Genomic DNA, 23,671 nt, shown 5'->3' on the forward strand with positions numbered 1-23,671 from the left:
TAAGTATATAGTTCTAGCAATACTGGCCATGACCTTCTTCTTCTGTGCGGATGTACAAATATTACCCGAACTCTTACGGGACTTGGTAAGAATGTCTTCCACGAGTAATGAGTGTGTTGAGTAGGGACACTACGAATGTAGTGTGTTGACATATAAGGTGAAAATGTGGGTCTCGCGGGAGGCGTGCGCGAGATAGTCCCTGCAGTCGCACTACGCTCTGTGCCGTCGGTGGCTCAGATGGATAGAGCGTCTGTCATGTAAGCAAGAGCTCCTGGGTTCGAGCCCTGGTTAGGGCACACATTTTCACCTGTCCCCGTTGATATATATCAACACCCGTCAGCAGCTGAAGGTATTAAAATATAATTCTAATTCCCTTCTAGACGGCTGCAGGTCATCAGTGGTGTCTGTTCTTTTGGACATGACCGAAATAACAGACACCATATCCATACAAGTATATGGAGAGGGGTCGGTCAGCGTGCGATTGGCTGACGTCTTCTCACAGCCATCTCTGCTTTGTCGTTCCCGACTGGCCTGCCGGCGCTTGACTTTACGCCGTAACAGTAAGACTGTCGCAATTTCTCTACTTCTGCTAAACTAAATCAATTTGAATTAAAATAAAAAAAAAACAGTACAACGACGTTTCTCTGCAAAAGTCACAAAGATGCGATTGCGCACGATTTCCTACGACAGCGTATTATTATCCACCGTGGTTGTGGAATTGTGCACTTGGAAAGGGAAGCTTATATTAAATACACATGAGTCAGAATAGTCGACATTAAAACTATCTGCCAATTTCTGTTAAAAAACTAGAATACTGAAATGTATTTAAGCAGTAACATGCAATGTGCTATTACTTTTGTTTCCACATTTCAATAATTTTTGGAATGTTTATTTCTTAGATAACCAGTCATAATAAACATAGTGTTCGGCTGTCTCTTCTCCAGCACCTGCAGCATGATTCCAAGCACGGTACCCAACGCATCTGGACCACAATTCTTTGTCTTTACCTACTTCTCCACGGACGCACTATAAATCATTAGGTTCTTTACTGCGTGTAAATAATGAGTTCAGTGGCCCAGTTAGCTGGATACCGTAATCATTGTCATCGGCATCATCACAAATGTTGGAAGCATCCGATCCCTCAGTACCAACGTAGAGCTTTCCCATTCTTGTTTTTCAACCCAGTCTTCTGTTATTTTTCACTCCTCGTGTTCTTCATTTCAGCTTCTTCCATCTTCTTTTTCACGGTGGTGTGGACCTTTTTCGTGCACCGTTACCCAAGTCTGTCATTACATACTAACGTGATCATGTTCTGTACGCTAAACTCTTATATTTAGAAAGTAAATCTAAGGGGTGATAGAATGAATTACAGGTTCTAGTAACATGTTCAGAAAGAATGAATTGTGGGTTCTAGTAACATATTCAGATTAACTTCCCTTCATATTTTCAGTTGAAAATAAAAAGAAACTGGCTCATTACGTTTGCCTCACTCCCATGCATTTCACAGCTCAACTGGCGCCTGTATTCTTGTTCCTATTTAGAACTTACAGGAATCAGAAGAAGGTAGCAGTCGTCGGAAGTCGTCAAGTTCATCGCGAGGTTCAAATACTGAGGCATACAATTAGCTGCTGAACACAACTTGTGGTATGTAGGTAAATAACAGCTTAAACGCCATGAGAAGGAAAACTCGAGCTATTGGTGAAATTTCGCTGTAAATGCCAAGGTCAATAACATACTGTATATTCTGACACAAGCGCCAGGACACCGGGAAACAGTGTTTACAGCTGCCTAAAGATGGCATTCGCCTGTCAGACCAGCATCGATGTTTAAATAACAAGTCATTCGCCAACTCTCTGTTCGTGTCTTGGCGTGCACTTGTGTTCATTGCTGACAACTGAAGTAGCTCTTTAGTTTGTTTGGCACTGCTGAAATAATTACTACACGTAAATAATACACAATATTGCAAAATGGAGAGGAAAACTGCACCAGAACAGAGGAAGAGAGGTGAAGGTAGAGCTCAAAGTGACAGGAAGAAACTACGCAGTGAAGGAAAGGAATATAATACTCGAAAAGATAGTAGTGTTGTTCCAGCTGAAGAGACTCCGAAGCACCCGGTGGACCTTGACTGTCATTTTAATATTTATTGTAAGGATTTAGAATAAACGTAAGTAATTTTAAAGTATTTTAATGCGTTTAATTTGTTTCTGAAGAGAATTTCCTATCGGCAACAAACATCACCTACTTGCACGGAATCATTCACTTTACTACAACAGAACACAAGTTTCTGGTGAAAGGGCACTCAAAAAGTCTTGTGATTGCTATTTGCACATACTGAGAAACGAAGGAGACTTGCTGTGTGTGAAATTCCGAAAGATTTAGTTACCCTCATCATTGAATCTATGCGCACGCAACCATGCACAGTGACTATTGCGCAAGAAAGAGGTTTTTACGATTTAACGTAGCTGCTGAAAAAAATATGAATTTCACCAATGTGCATATTTCAAAAGCACATTGGATGAGAGTGATTGCTGAATGGCTGGAGGTACTGCACTTCGGTCACCTCTCAATGAACATTACATCGTTAAGAGGAAAGTAAAGTCTTCTGAGGTTCATCAGGTGCAGTTGGAGACACTGTAAATCTGTTGTCTGAAGAAAAGAGAAGGGCTGTAACTAAATGATTCCATTTGTTGAAAGAGGAGAATAATTGGTTTCACGCGAACCCTGTGAAATGAGTTAAAATAGGTATGATGGAACTTGTACCGTTATTTATGTTACACCATTGCATACAGAACCTTTCTTTTTCTTCAAAATTTTGTATCGTTTTGTTCTTAAGCCTACTGACGTAGAATAAAAACACATATATGATATGAAACCTGTATAGTTCTTGTGTTTGTGTCACGATGCCCAACTTTAATACTGTTTTTTATATAACTGCTGTATACATTTCGTTGGTTATCTCTAAATCAGATTTTTGAAGCTTGACTCAGCATTGACTTGCGTGCCACAACTACCCAAATCTCTCTTAAGGGAAACCAAGTACAAATTTGGAAAAAACCTTAACTAATAACTTTAAAGCAAATTGACTACATAGCACTTAGTGATATATGTTATTCATAAGCACTGCACCCTGTCGCCAGGGACGGAACTCGTGTACCAGTGCGCCGTGCTCTATCTGCAAGCTCGTTAACAGGCCTTCTTGGACCACTGACTGGAAGGAGATACGAAACAACCAGCTTCACTGGTCGGAACGTCTAGTATTCACTTCAAGCCACACTTGCCTCCCACAGCTGTTACCATGCAGACCTCCCATATATTTTCGTCGATTACTCTTTAATAATCGTTCTACAATGTAAAGTCATGCAACATTCTTGAATTTGTAAGAAAATAAGAGTACGCTGTACGGAATTCGATTAGTAAACGAAAAACCCAAGATGGAAAGATATGACAGGAAAACGAGAGAGAAATGCTCAAATTAAAAAGGGTATTAAGCAGGAATGAAATCCTTCTCGTCAACTGTCCAACTTGTATATTGAGAAGGCAATGAAGGAAATAAACTGCGATTCCGACGTCAATGACAAGTTTTGTCGTTGATACTGCAATTTTGTGGGAAACTGAAGAACAATTACAGGACCTGTTGAATGGAATTAACATTATACTCAGTACAAAACATAAAGTGTGACTAAAACAAAGGAAGGCTAAAGTATTGAGGAATAGAAGAAATAACCAACTTAGCGACAAGCTTAATATCAAAATTGGTGGTCACTCAGTATTCGAATCAAAGGAAATCTGCTAAGCCGGAAGCAAAATAACGCAGAGAGGGTGAAGCAAGGAGCAGATTAGAAGAAGACAGGACAGGCTAAGTGGGCATTCTTCGTTGAAAAAGTGTACAATTATCAAACCTAAGCCTTTCATCAGAAACAGGAATTCCTGTGCACACTCGTCTGGAAGACAGAATTCTATGGAAGTCAGTCATAGACTGTGGGAAAACGAGAAAAGACGAAAATCGAGGCTTTTGTGATGTGGGACTGCGGAAGGATACCTACAAGATAAAAAACGAGGAGGTTCTCTGCAGAATCGGCGAGGAAGCGAATACACGGAACACACTATCAACAAGAAGGTACAGGATGATAAGACACGTGTTCAGACATCAGGGAGTAGCTTCCACGATACTCTAGAGAGTCGTAAAGGGCGAAAATAGTAGAAAACAAAGAATGGAACACACACAGCAAATAAATGACGACGTTGGGTGTAAGCGTTGTTCTGAGATGAAGACCGTAGAAGATTAAAACATGCCGGGCTCCATGAAGACGTCGATAAGACCAATGAAAACGAAATTCCTTCCCAGCTGAAAGACAGACTCAGCCGTTGCGTTTGAACTCGTTTCTCTGCTGAAAATTTCTAGCGATAGTTTTACGAGGTTTCTTTTATTAAATTATTTTCCTGCTTGGACGGCGCTGCTACCGACGGATTGCGGTTGTCTTGGGCTGTATTTCAGTAATTACTAAGGAGCTATGAGTGTGGCATACCTATTTTTCCAATATCATCTCTGTCGCTAGGACGGCTTCTCCTCCTTTCTCCTAAAAGCTTATTTGTTTTCCTCACACTTCTGAATATCTGCAACAAGTTTATTTTCATTGTTCCCGATTTTTTAATCGTTTATGCATTTACGTACATGTATCGCTGCCCTGTATCAAATGTGTCAGCATAGTCTGCTTACAGAATTTCTTTTCAAACATGGCGGAGTTTTTTTCTGAACACCTAGCATAATTTCCCATATAAATCCCAAGTCAGTTTTATTTTCCTACTTATTTCGTTTAGTTACAACCGTTTCGTCACTTTCAGTTTCTGTAAAACACGAACTAGTTACCCCGTTGAATAACGTTAAACAATAAACCTTCATAATTTTCTCGTCACAAAGCTTATCATAAATCGTTTCATATACGGCGTAGTAATCGTATTTTCTCTCTTTTCCCTCTGACTTGCTTTGTAGAACTCTTCCCGCCTTTACTGACATTCTCTTGCTGTCAAAACAAACAAAACGACGGCATCTACATATCGAAGCTGATTAAGAGAGATCTTGTTGTTTTACATTCTTCATAAATATCCCAGTTTACAGATTTAAAAATTTTCTCCAAGGCCTTTAGGGATGCTGTAATGCTCAGTTTTCCACCATTTCCATGTAATCTAACTGGAATTGTAAAGCACTCTTTGTTGAATTAAGATTAGAAACCACTTACATGGAAATGTAATGAAAGAGTTGCTTCAGTTTTATCCATTTGTTAACCCTGGTTCTATTAGAGCAGGTATCTTACATTTTACAACATAGAGAGACAGATTTTTACGTGTGACGTACAAAAATGTGTAAGTGAAATGTGATTTATAACTTTCTTATCGGTAGTATAGTAACTATAATACAAAGCTCAAATTTACAAACAATATGAACGAGAAAGCTGAGAGCAGAAGAAAAAGAAAAGAAGCAAGAGGAAATGAAGGAAAGGGGCTGAATGTGTGTTAAATTTTTGGTAATAATATTGAGATTGCAGGGCGTAGTGTGTTCGGCAAATAAACGTTTGTACCATTATTTCAAGAAATAAATGATTACTTTATTTTTCGACAGGGGGAATGTGCAATTTCTCTAATTTTAAGAGACAGGTTACGCTATAGTCGAGCGCAAGTAAAACTTTTGTTTTCTTCGTATACAAACTGTTTAAGAGTTTCCTCTTACGATACGTTTAATGTATCTTTTCATTTCTCCTCTAAAAAATTTTCAAATGCATGCAATATTTTTCGCTTTTTTTTTCAAACTATTTATCCAATAGTTGACCCTGTCAGCTATGTTTTAATGATACTCGTTTTCCCAGATGCAGAAATTTTATCTTAATTTAATTCGATGAACCCCCTGTTCTTTAATAAATTCTCACATTCTACACTTCTGTGTTCCTCCCTGTTAAGTATCTTTCTTTCCGGGTTTGTATTTATATTTACTCTTCACTTCATGAGTATACTGTCATTTACCAATCGAAAGTGATTTAAGACTGTCACATGCATATACAATTATTTACTTTATCGTTTGATAAAATGTACTTGTTTTATTTTTAGTTTCAAGTGGCACTGATCATGTAAATTTCCTATTTGCATTCTACTTCAAGAACATTTTAAGGACAAACTTGAGCTCTGTCGGTTTTGGAATGAAGCGACATGCTTTCCCACGGTAGGTCGTTCTTTAGTTTACATTCATGTTCTGCATTAAAATTCCCCATGATCACATCACAGTGGAATTTTCTTTCACTCATCTTTTTCTATAACTCTTCGATGAAGTGAGTTATATTCTGTCTAAAGTGACCCCTACGTAATATGGTCATGTTTAATGAGATAACCGTAGATTTGATAGACAGAAACAGTACCCACCTTTTTCAGAAGCAATTGGTATAAGTTACCATACATGGAGTTCTGACGTTACACTTGATCATGGAAACAAGAATTTTAAAAAAAAATCAACAGACTTTCATAGGCTCTGTTCCTCTTGAACGCTGGTTACCAACCACTTTTAGACCATTGCCCCTGAGTGCAATCAGTGCCCCCCCCCCCCTACCATCAGTTGCTCCCACCTCCCCCACATTATCACCTACTTTAGCACCAAACTAAGCTGTAGACTAAAATACTTTTGTTGGAAGGTATTTATTGTTAAAATGGTGAAAGGTGGATTATATTTAGTTTGTGTTTGTGTGTGTGTGTGTGTGTTTGTGTGTTAGAATAAATGACGAAGCAATTCGTGCTACATCGCAAATGTTACCCACAACTCTTCAGAAGAAAAAGCTACCTATCCACAATGAGGATACACACTTCTTACAAAACATGTTTCTCCTGCATCACTGCCCTCCATTGCGGCACTTGTTTGACCTGCATGCAACACTAGTTAAAATCAAACAAGTTCAGGTGCTGCACTCGTTACTTCTGAACTGGCAGAAATTTTATGACTTCAGGCTGTTAATGCTTTGGGCCTAACCACTGTAATAATAATAATAATAATAATAATAATAATAATAATAATAATAACACTGTATACAGCACTATAGTACCCTTTAAGTAATTAGGGGAAGGCGGGGCAAGATGGGGAAGCTAACTTTAAACCCTTACAAAAGGGACAAAAATAAACAAATTCAAGTAAGTTTAATTATCATTTGTTTACTTAACCATTGAATTACAATAGCATGCAAAGAAACCTGGAAACTTGTTACGTTTAGTTAGAAATATCTTGATTTCAAACATAAACTACCAATTCCCCGTCTTGCCCCATATGCGGGGTAAGATGGGGAACTAGCATGAATTCATCTCTAAAGCTTAAATAACGACTGGAATAACGGAATCATGTGACGATAAGGTTTCGAAACATGGTTCTGCGAATTGTAGAATCATGGCTGTACAAGTGTGTACAGCCTCGTTATCATCACTTTCTATCCCTTCGCAAGTGTCGTGGGCCCAGCGTCCGCAGCTAATACACCGTATCCAGCCTCCTTCAGAGAAGTCATAGCAGTATAAACATTCTTCACTCTCTTCCTCGTTGTCATTCGACCTCAGTTTATTATCGCTTGAGCATGAAAGGGTGGTTAAGACGTTAGTAACGTTCGTCACTTTTTTGTTGTCGTTATGTCCTTTTGGTGGTATCCCAGGTTTATTAAACGTCTTTGAGAAGAGGTTTCGTTTACACGCAGCACGTTTGGGGACTCCTTTTGGTTTAATTTCTTCAGACAGTTCACTCCCATAAGGAGACTCGGTTAAAACAACGAGTTTTCCACGCCTGTTAGATGGTTTCCTTTTGGTTTTTTTATCCACCTCTGGAATAGCTAACACCATTTCAGGGCTGGTAACCTGAAAGTTAGACGAAACAGAGACTTGATCGTCAGTTGTTAATTGTTCAGGTGTTTTACGTCTTGACGACATCTCTGGTACTTGGTCTTCCGTTTCTGTAACTTCAGATGTGTGAGCTTGATGAATGTCTGTAGTTGAACAGGGAAGGTAATCACTTTCTTGAAACACATTTCTGTTTACAGGCCAAATGCCTGTTTTCCAAAACCCGTTCACTGCTGTGGACATTGTAGCTGAATGAATGAAGGCTTTGCCGAATAAACTTGCGATCTGATGCAGCGTAACAAATTTTCCAGGATGGGTGCGAAGCCACGATCTTACTTCATCTTCGTACAATTTACTGAGAGGTTTCAGAAATGCCACGTCCAATGGTTGAAGACGGTGTGAGCAGTGTGTTGCCAAACACAGCAAGACAACCCCATTTTCGCGGGCCACATCTATCAGTTCTAAATTCATGGTGTACGTTTTGTGGCCGTCCAGTATGAGAAGTATTGGTCTTTCCTTTGACGCTCCAGTAAATGCAATAAACTCCTTAAACCAAGTCAAAAATAGTTCTTTCGTCATCCAATCAGTTTCTTAGACTTCTGCCCAGGTACCAGGGAGCAGGCCAGTCTCAAACGCCTGTTGCTTTCGTTTTCGAGGATAAATTAACATAAGTGGTACGTAGCAACCCGACGCTGAAAAACAGATGTCTGCAGTCACAGTCTGGCCTCTTTCTGCTGAAGTAACTGCTCCCACCTGTCTGCGCCCTTTCAAAGCAACCACCTTTGTATGACCTTTTGGAATGACTGTTAAACCAGTCTCATCGCAACTGAAAATTCTGTCTCCCGTAAACTTGAAGGTGTCTAATTGACTTTCTAACAGATCGAAAAACCGATCTACAGCAACTCGATTAAACCCCATTGCTCGTGCGATTGATGTGGCCTCTGGTTTTCGTATTGTTGAGGTAGGATTTCGTGCAAGAAACCCATTTAACCAACCTCTTCCAGCAGATATGGCTGCAGTATTAAATGGATTTTTGATGTTGTTTCGTTCAGCTAGCTGAAAAGCAAGTTCGCAAAGTTATTTAAGTGTTAGGCCAAAATACTGTCCTTCCATCTGTGTTAAGTAGTCTTTAAGTTATGCCTCTTGTTCTGGGGTAAACACACTATTGATTGGTCCTAATCTTTTCACAACTGTATAGCCAGGATAAGCAGGTTCCTTTGCCACATGTCGTTCAGTCGTTGTCTGTGGAACGTTGAACTGTCGAGCAGCCCTGAAAGAACCCATATGACCTTCTATAACAGCATTTACAGCGCCTTCCATTGACTCCAATGACCAATCTTGCCTAGACGTTTGTCGCCGATACTTGCGAACCATCTGAAATAAAACACGTGTAACGTACTATTGAGTCAGATCATTCCTGGTAATCAATATTATATAGTAAATACCATATTTCCAAAAGTCAGTCGTTAAAGCGTAGCAAGAATACTGACTTTGCACGTTTTGTGTATTTTTATTCACCATAGAGCCTAAGGCATACTTTGTACTTAATTAGGAAACGTTGGAATAACGAATACCATTCTATTTACAATTGTATTCAACGTATAATGTACGTGTTCAAAACCGGCAGCGAAGTAAACACATGAGACGATAAGAACGTAATAGTTGGACAAATAGTAAGCCGCACGGGATTAGCCGAGCGGTCTAGGGCGCTACAGTCATGGGCTGTGCGGCTGATCCCGGCGGAGGTTCGATTCCTCCCTCGGGCATGGGTGTGTGTGTTTGTCCTTAGGATAATATAGGTAAAGTATTGTGTAAGCTTAGGGACCTTAGCAGTTAAGTCCCATAAGATTTCACACACATTTGAACATTTTTGACAAATAGTAGGGGCAAGACGGGGAAGCTCCCCATCTTGCCCCACCCCGTCTTGCCCCCTACCATGCTGTCAGGTTATGTTACGCCTACGTGAACACTATTTAGTGAACATTGACTACTGACACAGCAGTTTACTGTTAATAAGGCGTACTATTCAGTGCTGTATATACAGTCTGGACAAATGTTCACGAAACACATGTTTTAGGACCTCGAAAGGTGTAAAACATTGCAAATCAGTATAACAATTGTAGGTACCTTGCAAAGCTCACAGAAACCACCGCGAAACTAAGGTTCAGCAATTCAACACGCTGAGACCTGTGTATTGATGATGTTGACGTAGCTATCCACAGATGGCAGCACTCTAACTGTAGCTTATAGCCCTTCCCCGTCTTACCCCACCTCCCCGTCTTGACACGCCTTCCCCTGCTGCTGTGTCGTGTTGTCAATTAATTCAGTTACCTGTTTCAAAGCAACTTATGAAGCGATTTCTGGACTACGCAGATACTATCTAAGGCATTTCCTTGAGATCTTAGCATTTGTTGCGTATATGTCACACTTCTACCACCAACAATGTACTGGACAAAGCACAACATATGTGTGTAGTGGGTGTACTATGTGAGGAAACTGTAACCTCCACCAGATTAATTTTGCTAATTGAGAAAAAGTAATTTGTAACTTATATAATCAAGAGCCTTACAAAATTGTGATAATAGTTATGATCTTTTGAAAACAATTCAGTTTCATCACTGAAACAGAATCGAATCGTTTGGTTTTTACCCCTCAAAAAATTTCATTTTAACCCTCAGGAGCTAATTACCCCCAGGTTGGGAACCACAGCTCTAGAAGAAGCGTTAGACAATGTAATGTGGCAAAAGATCAACTGAAATTCGCAGATAAATAAATAAATGCTGTATGAAAAGACGGGAAATACAGAATAAGCACAAGGACCAAGAAACCATAATAAAAATCGAAGACCAAGAGAAAAGTGCTCGGATTAAAAAGGGCATAAGACAGGCTTTTTCGTCAGGTACTCAAACTGTGCATCGGAGAAGAAATGAAGGAACTGAAAGTACAGTTGAAAAGTGAGGTTGAATTTCAAGCTGAAATGATATAATTAAGGTGCTGAGAACCATAAGGGCTTAACAGCATCGTCAATTTTGATGTGATGGTGAGCCTGAGTTATCTGTGCAGCAAGTCCACATTGTTGTTGTTGTTGTGGTCTTCAGTCCTGAGACTGGTTTGATGCAGCTCTCCATGCTACTCTATCCTGTGCAAGCTTCTTCATCTCCCAGTACTTACTGCAACCTACATCCTTCTGAATCTGCTTAGTGTATTGATCTCTTGGTCTCCCTCTACGATTTTTACCCTCCACGCTGCCCTCCAATGCTAAATTTGTGATCCCTCGATGCCTCAGAACATGTCCTACCAAACGATCCCTTCTTCTAGTCAAGTTGTGCCACAAACTTCTCTTCTCCCCAATCCTATTCAATACCTCCTCATTAGTTACGTGATCTACCCACCTTATCTTCAGCATTCTTCTGTAGCACCACATTTCGAAAGCTTCTATTCTCTTCTTATCCAAACTAGTTATCGTCCATGTCTCACTTCCATACATGGCTACACTCCATACAAATACTTTCAGAAACGACTTCCTGACACCTAAATCTATATTCGATGTTAACAAATTTCTCTTCTTGAGAAACGCTTTCCTTGCCATTGCCAGTCTACATTTTATATCCTCTCTACTTCGACCATCATCGGTTATTTTACTCCCTAAATAGCAAAACTCCTTTACTACTTTAAGTGTCTCATTTCCTAATCTAATTCCCTCAGCATCACCCGACCTAATTTGACTACATTCCATTATCCTCGTTTTGCTTTTGTTGATGTTCATCTTATACCCTCCTTTCAAGACACTGTCCATTCCGTTCAACTGCTCTTCCAAGTCCTTTGCTGTCTCTGACAGAATTACAATATCATCGGCGAACCTCAAAGTTTTTACTTCTTCCCCATGAATTTTAATACCTACTCCGAATTTTTCTTTTGTTTCCTTTACTGCTTGCTCAATATACAGATTGAATAACATCGGGGAGAGGCTACAACCCTGTCTCACTCCTTTCCCAACCACTGCTTCCCTTTCATGCCCCTCGACTCTTATAACTGCCATCTGGTTTCTGTACAAATTGTAAATAGCCTTTCGCTCCCTGTATTTTACCCCTGCCACCTTCATAATTTGAAAGAGAGTATTCCAGTCAACATTGTCAAAAGCTTTCTCTAAGTCTACAAATGCTAGAAACGTAGGTTTGCCTTTTCTTAATCTTTCTTCCAATACAAGTCGTAAGGTCAGTATTGCCTCACGTGTTCCAACATTTCTACGGAATCCAAACTGATCTTCCCCGAGGTCGGCTTCTACCAGTTTTTCCATTCGTCTGTAAAGAATTCGCGTTAGTATTTTGCAGCTGTGACTTATTAAACTGATAGTTCGGTAACTTTCACATCTGTCAACACCTGCTTTCTTTGGGATTGGAATTATTATATTCTTCTTAAAGTCTGAGGGTATTTCGCCTGTCTCATACATCGTGCTCACCAGATGGTAGAGTTTTGTCATGACTGGCTCTCCTGAGGCCATCAGTAGTTCTAATGGAATGTTGTCTACTCCCGGGGCCTTGTTTTGACTCAGGTCTTTCAGTGCTCTGTCAAACTCTTCACGCAGTATCTTATCTCCCATTTCATCTTCATCTACATCCTCTTCCATTTCCATAATATTGTTCTCAAGTACATCGCCCTTGTATAAACCCTCTATATACTCCTTCCACCTTTCTGCTTTCCCTTCTTTGCTTAAAACTGGGTTGCCATCTGAGCTCTTGATATTCATGCAAGTGGTTCTCTTTTCTCCAAAGGTCTCTTTAATTTTCCTGTAGGCAGTATCTATCTTACCCCTAGTGAGACAAGCCTCTACATCCTTACATTTGTCCTCTAGCCATCCCTGCTTAGCCATTTTGCACTTCCTGTCGATTTCATTTTTGAGACGTTTATATTCCTTTTTGCCTGCTTCATTTACTGCATTTTTATATTTTCTCCTTTCATCAATTAAATTCAATATTTCTTCTGTTACCCAAGGATTTCTATTAGCCCACGTCTTTTTACCTACTTGATCGTCTGCTGCCTTCACCACTTCATCCCTCAGAGCTACCCATTCTTCTTCTACTGTATTTCTTTCCCCCATTCCTGACAATTTTTCCCTAATGCTCTCCCTGAAACACTCTACAACCTCTGGTTCTTTCAGTTTATCCAGGTCCCATCTCCTTAAATTCCCACCTTTTTGCAGTTTCTTCAGTTTCAGTCTGCAGTTCATAACCAATAGATTGTGGTCAGAATCTACATCTGCCCCAGGAAATGTCTTACAATTTAATACCTGGTTCCTAAATCTCTGTCTTACCATTATGTAATCTATCTGAAACCTGTCAGTATCTCCAGGCTTCTTCCATGTATACAGCCTCCTTTCATGATTCTTGAACCAAGTGTTAGCTATAATTAAGTCCACATTATAGCCTACATATGTATACGCATCACCGGTTTCTCTGATATTCGCTTCCATATGGCTCCAACGATGGTGTGCTATAGACCCCTATGGTTCTCAGCGCCTCAATTGATATAATTCACTGATGACATTGTTATCTATTAAAATTTAAAGTTTTGTTTCGTACAAAAATCTTCGAATGCCTAGATCGCATTTACATAAAACAATTAAAATAAGATAACTAGTTAGTTTCGGTTGTAAATAACAACCGTCTTCAGATCATGCATATACAAAATGCGGGTTACAGATGAAGTGGATATATCAGTAGTAATCATCATGCTGCGACATGCGTCCGTGTAGAAAGCGACATGTTTTCGAATCTATTAATTTATTTTTTTACAGCACTGACAAGACTGGCCCAGGATGCGTACACCATATTCTTACGAGACGCAGGTTGTTTGTTTTGTTCAAAAAAGTTTTCTTATTCAGGTTGCTTTCTATACAAGCGCAAGTCAAAACATGATGATTACTACTGGTATATACAGTTCATGCACAGCTCACATTTTGTGTATGCGTGGTCTGAAGATTGTTATTACTTAGTCATCTCATTTTAATTGTTTTATCCAAATGCGGTCTAGCTCTTAAAAGATTTTTATAAAAAAATTTAAATTTTAATATATCACATAAAGATCGTTTTCTCCATTCCTGACAATGTCAGGCGTTACTGACATTATCCTCAGTGAAAGTGAAGAAGAATTACAGGTCCTGTTTAATGGTTCAAATGGCTCTGAGCACTACGCGACTTAACTTCTGAGGTCAGCAGTCGCCTATAACTTAGAACTAATTAAACCTAACTAACCTAAGGACATCACACATATCCATGCCCGAGGCAGGATTCGAACCTGCCACCGTAGCGGTCACGCGGTTCCAGACTGAAGCGCCTAGAACCGCATGGCCACTCCGGCCGGCTCCTGTTTAATGTAGAGAACATTCTATTCAACAGAGAATATGCACTGAGAGTAAACTAAAAAAAAAAAAAAAAAAAAAAAGGCGGAAGTATTCATTGGTAACAGAAATGATATTAGTGCGAAACTAAATGTCAAAGACAGAGACCACTTAGTACATGAAGTAAAGAAATTCTCCTACCTTGGAAGCTAAACAATACAATAAGGACGGAGCAAGCAGGACATACGCAGCAGTCTAATAAGTGTAAGAAGTGCATTTCTCGCTGAAAGAAGTATGTTAGAGTCAAACACAGGAGAAAGTTCCCAAAGAAATTTCTGTGAATGTACATCTGGAGTACATCGTTTTGCGGCATGAAGGATTGTGGGAAAACGCCAATAGAACAGAATCGAATCGTTTGTGATGTGATGTTACAGAAGGCTGCTGAAATTTAAGTGGACTGATAAGAAAAGAAAAATTCTGCGTGAAACAGACGAGGAAAGGAATATTTGGGAATCAAAACGGACAGGATGACTGGATATGTATTAAGCAATCACAGAAAAGCTTCCAATATACTAGAGGCAGCCATGGCTGCATTAAGAAATCACACAACAGCTTCCATTGTACTAGAGGGACCTATAGATGGTAAATCAGTTAGTGGAAAGCAGTGATTGCCATAGATTCAACAAATAATGGAAGTCGTTGAGATTCAAGTGTTACCCTGAGGTAAGAAGAAATCGTAACAGTCGACTTCAGACGACGACCCAGTAAAAAAAGAATAAAGAAATGCAGATATAGCGATACAGTATCAATGAACTTTGAATGTTAACACAGAGAAATTGAGAATGTTGTTTATTTCGTGATCGGCGGGGTATCGCTGGTACTTTATTGCGAACGCAGTCGAAGCGAGACCCGCGGAACACCAGCGATTCTTTTCGAGTTTGGCGCCCGGCCGGCGAGCGCCCGGCCGCCAGACCAGAGAGATCAATAGCGCGGGCCGTGACGTCATCCGCGTGGCGGCGCTGCTGCGCCCGCGGCCCGGCGGCAGGTCGGTCAGTGTGCAGCTAGTCTCTGCACCGTGTGGACGGGCAGGTTGCTCGTAACGGCTGCGTGGCGGAGCGTCAGGCCCACTAGCGGCTAGCGCGCGTCGCCTCGGTTCGTGCCGTGTGGGTGTGTAATCCAGTGGCGGAGAGGCGCGCCCATGTGACAGGTTGCGCTGCTGCCGTCGTCTGCCTGCTCGTGCAAGCGTCTCTGCCCGCCAAACAGTGAGTGCCTCTCCTGCTGATAATTCGCCTGATTAGCGGCGTTGTCGCGCCCGTGCGATTTGTTCGTGCAAACATACAGTGCCCCAGAAACGCTTGCTGTCTCTGCACTGTCTACAACACCACATACACGCGCCATCTAGCATATGTATAGTGTAGCTAACAAGCGTCTGTCGCGGAATGAACGTTGAAGCTTGCCATCTGGTCGCCAACTGAACGTCACACACGGCCTTATGGACAGTCATATGTTACGCATGCTGCAACTTTCTAAGCGTATCACTATGACCAATTACTATGCAACTGGTGTGGTAAAACACATGTCAACGTAAAAAGTACATGAAGTATGACATTGTCACTATGAAGATACGGCTGTCCAGAAGTTTTAATTTGTTGTATTGACGCCAATCTTGGAGAGAAAAGTGGTTTTCTATGTTATTTAATTACTATTTCCAATTAGAATTGATTTAAACTGCTTAACTAAGTTGCGAACAACTGGTATATTACTAAAATTTCTGGTATACCGATTGTTGGCAATTCATTGTTGTACTGTTAAATCTTGCCTGACAGTTCAGCGAAGCAATTTTTTTTCATTTTTTGACACAGGCGCCTAACAGGAAATTTTTCAGTGTGTCATTAATAAGAGAGGTCCGTGGGTCATGTCGCTTCCGCCCTACTCAGCGAATAAACCTCAACGGTTGTTGACCTGTCAGTTATCAGCTGCTTCTGGTTTCGCCTCCATAAGCTGAGCCCTTCTCAGTGGCAGTGATTGTGGTTTTCTATATTTATCCTAACTGTTCTGTTTCCGCCGCTATTAATAGTATGTTGTTTCCTACTCTACTCTGACAAGTGTTTTTTAATGGGAATAATAGGTAGACATCTGCATTTAATTGGCTGCACACAGACATAACCTAGAAATATTTTCTATTACGCCTCAAGTACTTTCCACACGGTAACCTCATGGAAATCATGTATTAGAAATAACTGTATTGTTTAGAAACTAAGCGTCACACTTCTCGCACGCATGCAAGCTGGTTCGACATGTTAAAAGAAATGTCATATATAAATTTAATTCGTGTGTGTGGCAATGTCAAAACAAAGGTCTTTACGCACTTCTGTGATATCCGTTGGAAGCGAGCTGACCGAATGTACCCACCGTGTATCAAACCGACGTATGGACGCGTGCAAGCGGCGTGCGGGATTGAATGTTGAACTGCTGTTAGTTCCTCACGTGGTCCACGTACTGCATAGGAAATAAGCTTTCCTATAACGCAGCTTTCTACTGAAAATCTGGTATCGACCACATTGTGTTTGTTAATGCTGATTTCGTAGCGATAGCAGGAAAGTGAAGACTCGCTTGATTTCTATAGAATTCTCGCGCCGCGTGAAACGGCAACCCACAGAAAAAATAATCGCTGTGCTTTTATTTCACTCATATCGGTGTGAGTCCTCTACCGCGATTAACACACTCGTTACTTCTGTTGATTCGACTGTCGTGCATATTACATGCCAAACATCTCAATGAAACCGAAACAACTAATTCAGATATTAGTCAAGATGTGAGCATTTTATACCAACTAGCGATCCGGAGTAAATGAATTTTTACTAAACTTTTACTTGCGATTACTAAAATGTTTCCTAAAATGTGCCTTGCTTATGTGATGTCTAATACCACCACTCCAGAACCTTCCGTAAGTATAATTTTAAAAACATCAGTTACTCAGTCTTTTTTTATTTACAACGGTTGCTGCAGTCATAATGATACTTAAAAAAGCATTCTCGATATTTCAACATTGTTGATTTCCTAGGATCACTTCACCTAATGTAAACACCACATAATGGAACCAAGGCCCCCTCCCGCCAAGAAAAAATGAAAACTTGCCGTAAATAGTAAGCCTAAAATTGACTTGTTGCGTTGTTTTTATTTACAATTTAAATATACAGCCACGAAAACAACCTACCAAACATGACTCCTCAAGAAAGATCTTTAAGCAGTTGCGCATACAACGGCCTTGCAGCAAAATTACTCCGTTTTGAAGTCTTGTCGAAAATTTGCATAATTCATAACCAATAGCAACATTTGTATAAGTAGGCTAATAGTAAAAGGAGAAATTACTTGCGCATCCTTCACTCAGCCTTAGTGTGGCATAAAGAGGAGTTAGGTATTGTGCTTTTTAATACTTACCCACTGATGTAAAGAACGAATTTAACCATAATTATCTTCAAAAACAGAATATTTAAAGCACGTAATTTCTTTTTGTAAGGCAATGAGATGTTAAATAAACAAATCTTTATTTGGTAAAATTTACGTAATACGGGGGGTGAGTCGTGCTTGGGTTGCTCAGTTGGTAGAAATGAAGTTTGCTGGCACGGTAGGTCAGCGTGTTCAGTCAGAGGGTTGGCTGCCTTCTGTGAAATAACATCCGCCCCGATCAACTGGAAAAGAAGTGTAAAGCACTTTTCCACGAAAGGCACAGGACCTGGGCTCGAGTCCCGGTCTGGCACACTGTTTTAATAACACAGAAAATTTCATATCAGCGCACACTCCACTGCAGATTAAAGTTACTCTGGATATGGCAGCCTATGTGACATTATTAGTGATGTGGTGTCAGTAACAATCATTTCAGTTATAAAATTGAAATTATTGTAGTGCGTTAGGAGTTCCGGTCATGAAAAGGGTACAAAATTCTTGGACACTCCTCTTACTACAATGTCCATTTTAAATATTGGAAATAAGTCTTCGTTTGCCTATACAAAAAATAACCCAGTAGTCTTTTTGATTTATAGACATTGTACGGGGTAAAGGCTAGCAAAAAGAGAAAAAAATATGATCCTGACCTGTACAAACGCGTTGTGTGTGCTGATTTGGTAACTAAATTCTCAAACAGTTTGCTGTTTTATTTATAGATCTAGAATCTCACATTTGTGATTGCGGGTTGCACTGTTCTCGTTTCGGATTTGGAACCACGCAGCTATGATTGTGAAGGTATTCAGCGGTTCGGCGGGAATATGGCATGCCCTTACGAGTTGATCTTTCCACACACTTATGTTGCTTTCGACATACTGACAGACGAAAGGGTATAACAGAATTGTTGTGTGATGTCGCTTGATAATGCCCGGTAGGTGACATTAACTACAGTAAAAACTCGATTAACCGTCGCTCTTTAAACCGTCAGTTTCTGTTAACCGTCACTGCTGTAACAGCATAATAATACTGTGATAACAGAATGCTCTAAGGTGCAGTGACGCGTTCGCTTTGTTTATTTACTCTTTTTTAGTGGGAAGTGAATGTACCCGCCCGTCGTAGAATGGTACATAAAATGTGACCTTCAGTTGACGTGCTAACAAATCCCCCCCTTTTCTTGTCTTTGTCTCACTTGGGGGTCAACAATCACCACTGGATCGGTTTCCAGTTGTGGCGAGAAGACTGTAATTGTCGCAGTGTGTCTAGCGGGCTGTGCCGTGTTACGTGTTTTCCACATGAATAAGCTTTATTGACTAATATTTTACACTACCGTATTTAGTGAAGGTGTGTGTGATACAGTGACTTCATAAAATGTCTGAAAAACGTAAACGTGTTGTTTTAGGACTTAATCAAAAACTTGAAATTATAAAACGCTTAAGAAAGGGCGAAACTGCGACAAGTGTAGCGCTGATTTATGGTATTGGAAGAACAACAGTTAACGATATAAAACGTGATGCTGATAAAATAGAACAACATATGTCAACAATGCAGAGCATGGATGGAGATGTGCGAACAAGAAAGACAATGAAACCTGCAAAATATGATGAATTGGACACTGCAATGTACCGATGGTTTATACAAGCAAGAAGTCAGGGGATTCCACTTTCAGGGCCTATAATAATGGCCAAGGCTGTTGAAATGAACCACAAACTTGATGGTGACTCGTCTTTTAAAGCAAGTATCGGATGGCTCGACAAGTTTAAATTTCGTCATGGCATTCGCCAATTTGATATCAGTGGAGAAAAACTCAGCGCGGATAGCTCTGTAATTGCTGAGTTCCGGGAACAATTTAAAGAAAAAATGGCTGAATTGCATCTTTTTAGGGAGCAAGCTTACAATTGTGATGAAACTGGATTTCATTGGAAGGCTTTACCACAAGACATTAGCATCACTCTCTGAAAAAGCTGCTCCAGGTTTCAAAGTACAAAAAGATCGCATCACTGCTATGGTTTGCGCAAATGCGACCGACAATCATAGGCTGCCACTACTTGTGATTGGGAAATCAAGAAAACCTCGTGCATTCAAGAATTTGAATGCTCTCCCTGCACAATACTGCGCCCAGAAGAGCGCTTGGATGGATCAATCAATTTTTTCTGACTGGTTTCACAAACAATTTGTACCTCAAGTTAGAGCACATTTGGCTGGAAAAAAGTTGCCACAGAAAGCGCTATTGCGACAATGCCCCAAAGCACCCTACTTGTGAAATGAAAAGTGATGACGGCAACATAACATGTCTCTTCCTTCCAGCAAACACAACTTCGCTTATAGAGCCCATGGATCAGGGAATCATCGAAAATATGAAACGTCGTTATAGAAAAATATTTATCGAAAGTTTGCTCTCATCTGATGAATCGACATCTGTAAAACAGTTTTGGAGGTCTTACAGTATTAAAGATGCCATTTTCAATGTTGCCAGTGCATGGAGTGATTTGTCAGTGTCAAATCTCAAGAACGGCCGGAATAAACTTTGGCCTCAACCTAGAGGTGAAGAATCGGAGGAACCTGAGTGTGTGACAGTTGACGCAATTTGTGCAATAATTTACAAATCAGCACAAATTTGACGCCAGAAGAAGTATCAGAGTGGTTAGAGTGTGACAAAGTGGACGGGGGTTTTCAAATTTTGAGTGATGACGAAATTGTTGCCAGCGTAAGTGCCACCGAAGAAGAAGAAGAAGAAGAAGAAGGGGCTTATGAAGACGAGTGTTCAAACCATGAAGAAAAACAAACTATTAGCCATTCAGAGGCCGAAACAATACTGTCAAAGTGTATAGAATGGTTTGAAAGTCAAGAAGAGGCTAATGCAATGCAGGCACTACTGCTCCGTAAAGTACGAAATATTGCCGCGGTGAAAGCTCGGACATCAAAAAGACAGAAGCAATTGACTGACTATTTCCAAGCTAGATAAACTATTTCACCTGTAAGTTTATAGTACAGTACAGTACTGTACATTACGTATTTTGCAACTTTTGTAGCTACTGTACGGGTGTTTTTATCATGTAATAAATAGTTTTATTTGCTATTACAATCGTGTTTAATTTGTTTTCCCTCCGAAATATTATTATATTACTGTGAGAGTGATATGTGTCTATACATAAAATAATTGATTGACGTTATGTTTTGGAGGAATACAGTATTTCTGTTATCCGTCTATTCGCTCAACCGTCTCGACCACGGTCCCGAAGATTACGGTTAATCAACCGTCTCGACCACGGTCCCGAAGATTACGGTTAATCGAGTTCCCACTGTAATAGGAAATGAAATGTTTATTTCAGACAAGCGGCACGCAGAAAAATGGCTTAGGTTAAGGTACTAATTATATATTATTTGCTCAACTAGCCACGAGCGCAATGTTGCTGTTATTTGTTATTGGCTATGTCAGTGTAATAATTACCTGAGTGTTATAATTATCTTCGGTAGCTCCAATCACTCCAGTATGAAAAAGCCTTGAAATTAGTGGAAAGGACCTTTCTGGTTTTACATATGCTTTGTGTGTCAAATATTCACCAGATGAAAGTTTTTTACTCCTTTAACCAACGAAACCACGCCAACCAAATTCACTCACACACGTAGCAACGGAAACATTCCACTATGATAAATGTAATGATAAAGTAAGACATAATCAATAGATGGGTACGTGTTGCTGCCGAATCGTGTCATGCCAAATCAAATAATTCGTTTCAAAGCGTGACTGTAGCAGAAAAGGATTGTTTATAAAATACACGGGTTGAATACAGGAAGTCGACGGCAGTACACTCAAAGCTGTTAGGCAGTGACATATCAAGAAACGTTTCTGAGATGCAGACAATCGGAAAGAGCAGATTCTTCCATTGCAAAATGTTCCAAAAGTACTACTGTTACAAATAGGTCATTGGGTCTTCCCTACACATCTGCACATTTACAGTTTTAGCAACTATATTAAATTAATTCCTTGTTAGCCAGTGAAGGAAATTCGTAGTCTGTTTCCAAGTATTGCAGTTACTAGCGCAGTTCGATCCTCACTGTCTAAAGCAGGGGTCTCCAAACTTTTTAGTCCGCGGGCCACATTGACTCCTCCACGAAGTCATAAGGGCCAAGATCTACCTAGTGGGATCCACCATCACCGTAATGTAAGGCTAAAAGAAAGATGCAAAAATCTAAGGTTGTGGGAATAGCTAGCACTGAAACGAACTACGATTTTTAGTTCATTACATAATTTTGATTGGTGGACGTACCTGAGCGAAATTCTGGTATTTTATTCTGGCGAATTTCGCCGATAAAAAAGTATGTCACTGCACATTCTTTACGAAAGCGTCCTGCAAAGTTAACGAAATCTCAAAATCATTGTTAGCAACACTATTACTGCAACACGTAACAGAGGTATAGTATGTCAACGCATTGTTATTTCAAGCGGCGCAACAATAAGTTTAGTTATGTAGACTTGTAGCGAGTAGCAGAGCCAATGTCGCGGGTGTATTGGTCGCGATACGCCTCGGAACTCAATTGTTGGCTATATAGGTACCACCTCAAATATTTGGCGGGCCGGATACCGGGGATGTCCGGCCAGCTAACGCGGGCCGGTTTGCCGGCCCTCGCGGGCCGGTTTCGGCCCGCGGGCCGTAGGTTGGAGACCCCTGGTCTAAAGTATTATTTATTTTATTATGTAGCCAGAAACAGTTTCAGCACGTCATTGCCGTCGACAAATATGGTATTAATAGTCACAGAACGCTCCACAGAAAACTAAAGAAGAGTTCTTCGTAACTGTATGCTACAGTCGTAGCTGCGATAGTACTGTAATAATCGGACACAAAGTTCCGATTTTTGTTACGTCTCTCAATAGATACACTGAAGCAACAAGGAAACTGGTATAGGCATCCGTATTCAAATAGAGATGTTTGTACAGAGGTAGAATACGGCACTGCAGTAGGCAACACCTACATAAAACAAGTGTCTGGCTGCGCAGTTGTTAGATCGGTTGCTGCAAAGATTTAAGTGAGTTTGAACGTAGTGTTATAGTATCGCACGAGCGATGGGACACAGAATCTCCGAGGTAGCGATGAAGTGAGGATTTTACCGTACGGCCATTTCACGATTGTACGGTGAATATCAGGGATCTGGTAAAACATCAAATCTCCAACATCGCTGCGGCCGGAAAAACATCCTGCAATAATGGCAACGACAACGACTGAAGAGGATCGTTAAACGTGACAGAAGTGCAACCCTTCCGCAAAATGCTGCCAGTTTCAGTGCTGTGCCATCAAGACGTGTCAGCGTGTGAACCATCCAACGAAACATCATCCATATGGGGCTTCCCGAGCCGAAGGCCCATTCGTGTACCCTTGATATGACACAGGGGTTTACGCTGCCTGGGCATGTCAAACACTGACACTGGACTGTTGATGACTGGAAACATGTTGCGCAGTCGGGCGAGTCTCGTTTCAAATTGTATCGAGCGGATGGACGTGTACGGGTATGGAGACAACCTCATGAATCCATGGACCCTGCATGTCAGCAGGGAACTCTTCAAACTATGTAGTGGTTATATACAGGACTGTCAGAACCAGTCCGAAATGCTTGTAAGAGTGTGTTGCAAGAGAGGCTATGCTGAGATGCAATTAAGAACATAATTGGATATGTTGCACCCTCTCGGAGTTATTTAGCATTGCTTAGCCAATGATTATGATCTGCACACAAATTCAAGCACTTTCACGCGCTAAAATGCGCTATTGTACTGACTTTTGGTGGTCTGTGAGCAACCACTTGATGAAATGCTCATTACCAGCTGAAAAGTGACTTTTTTGGAAGTGACATTTAAGCTGCGTGACAAAAGCTACGATTGTTCGATTTGAGGAAACCAAACGAATGACACGTTTGACGACAACGCCTCGCAGGCTGCTTGAGTCTGCGCTCGACGACTTGATAGGCTAACTTCAGCCTAATTAACTTCGAAACGGAGCGACGTATTTAATTTTTTCTTAACAATCATTTCTCAGTACAACTGCCCCT

General features: G+C 40.6%; 1 protein-coding gene across 4 annotated transcripts in view; it reads left to right on the forward strand.

The window, feature by feature from the left end:
• Positions 1 to 15,254: 15,254 nt before the first annotated feature.
• Positions 15,255 to 23,671, forward strand: part of LOC126180278 (protein retinal degeneration B) — a 589,076-nt gene continuing 580,659 nt past the window's right edge. For all 4 annotated transcript variants that reach the window (XM_049924680.1, XM_049924684.1, XM_049924682.1 and 1 more), the window contains exon 1: positions 15,255 to 15,450. The gene's annotated coding sequence lies outside the window, so the exon portion shown is untranslated. The remainder of the gene's footprint in view (positions 15,451 to 23,671) is intronic.

Source organism: Schistocerca cancellata, chromosome 1 (genome assembly GCF_023864275.1).
Source record: "Schistocerca cancellata isolate TAMUIC-IGC-003103 chromosome 1, iqSchCanc2.1, whole genome shotgun sequence".
NCBI lineage: Eukaryota > Metazoa > Arthropoda > Insecta > Orthoptera > Acrididae > Schistocerca > Schistocerca cancellata.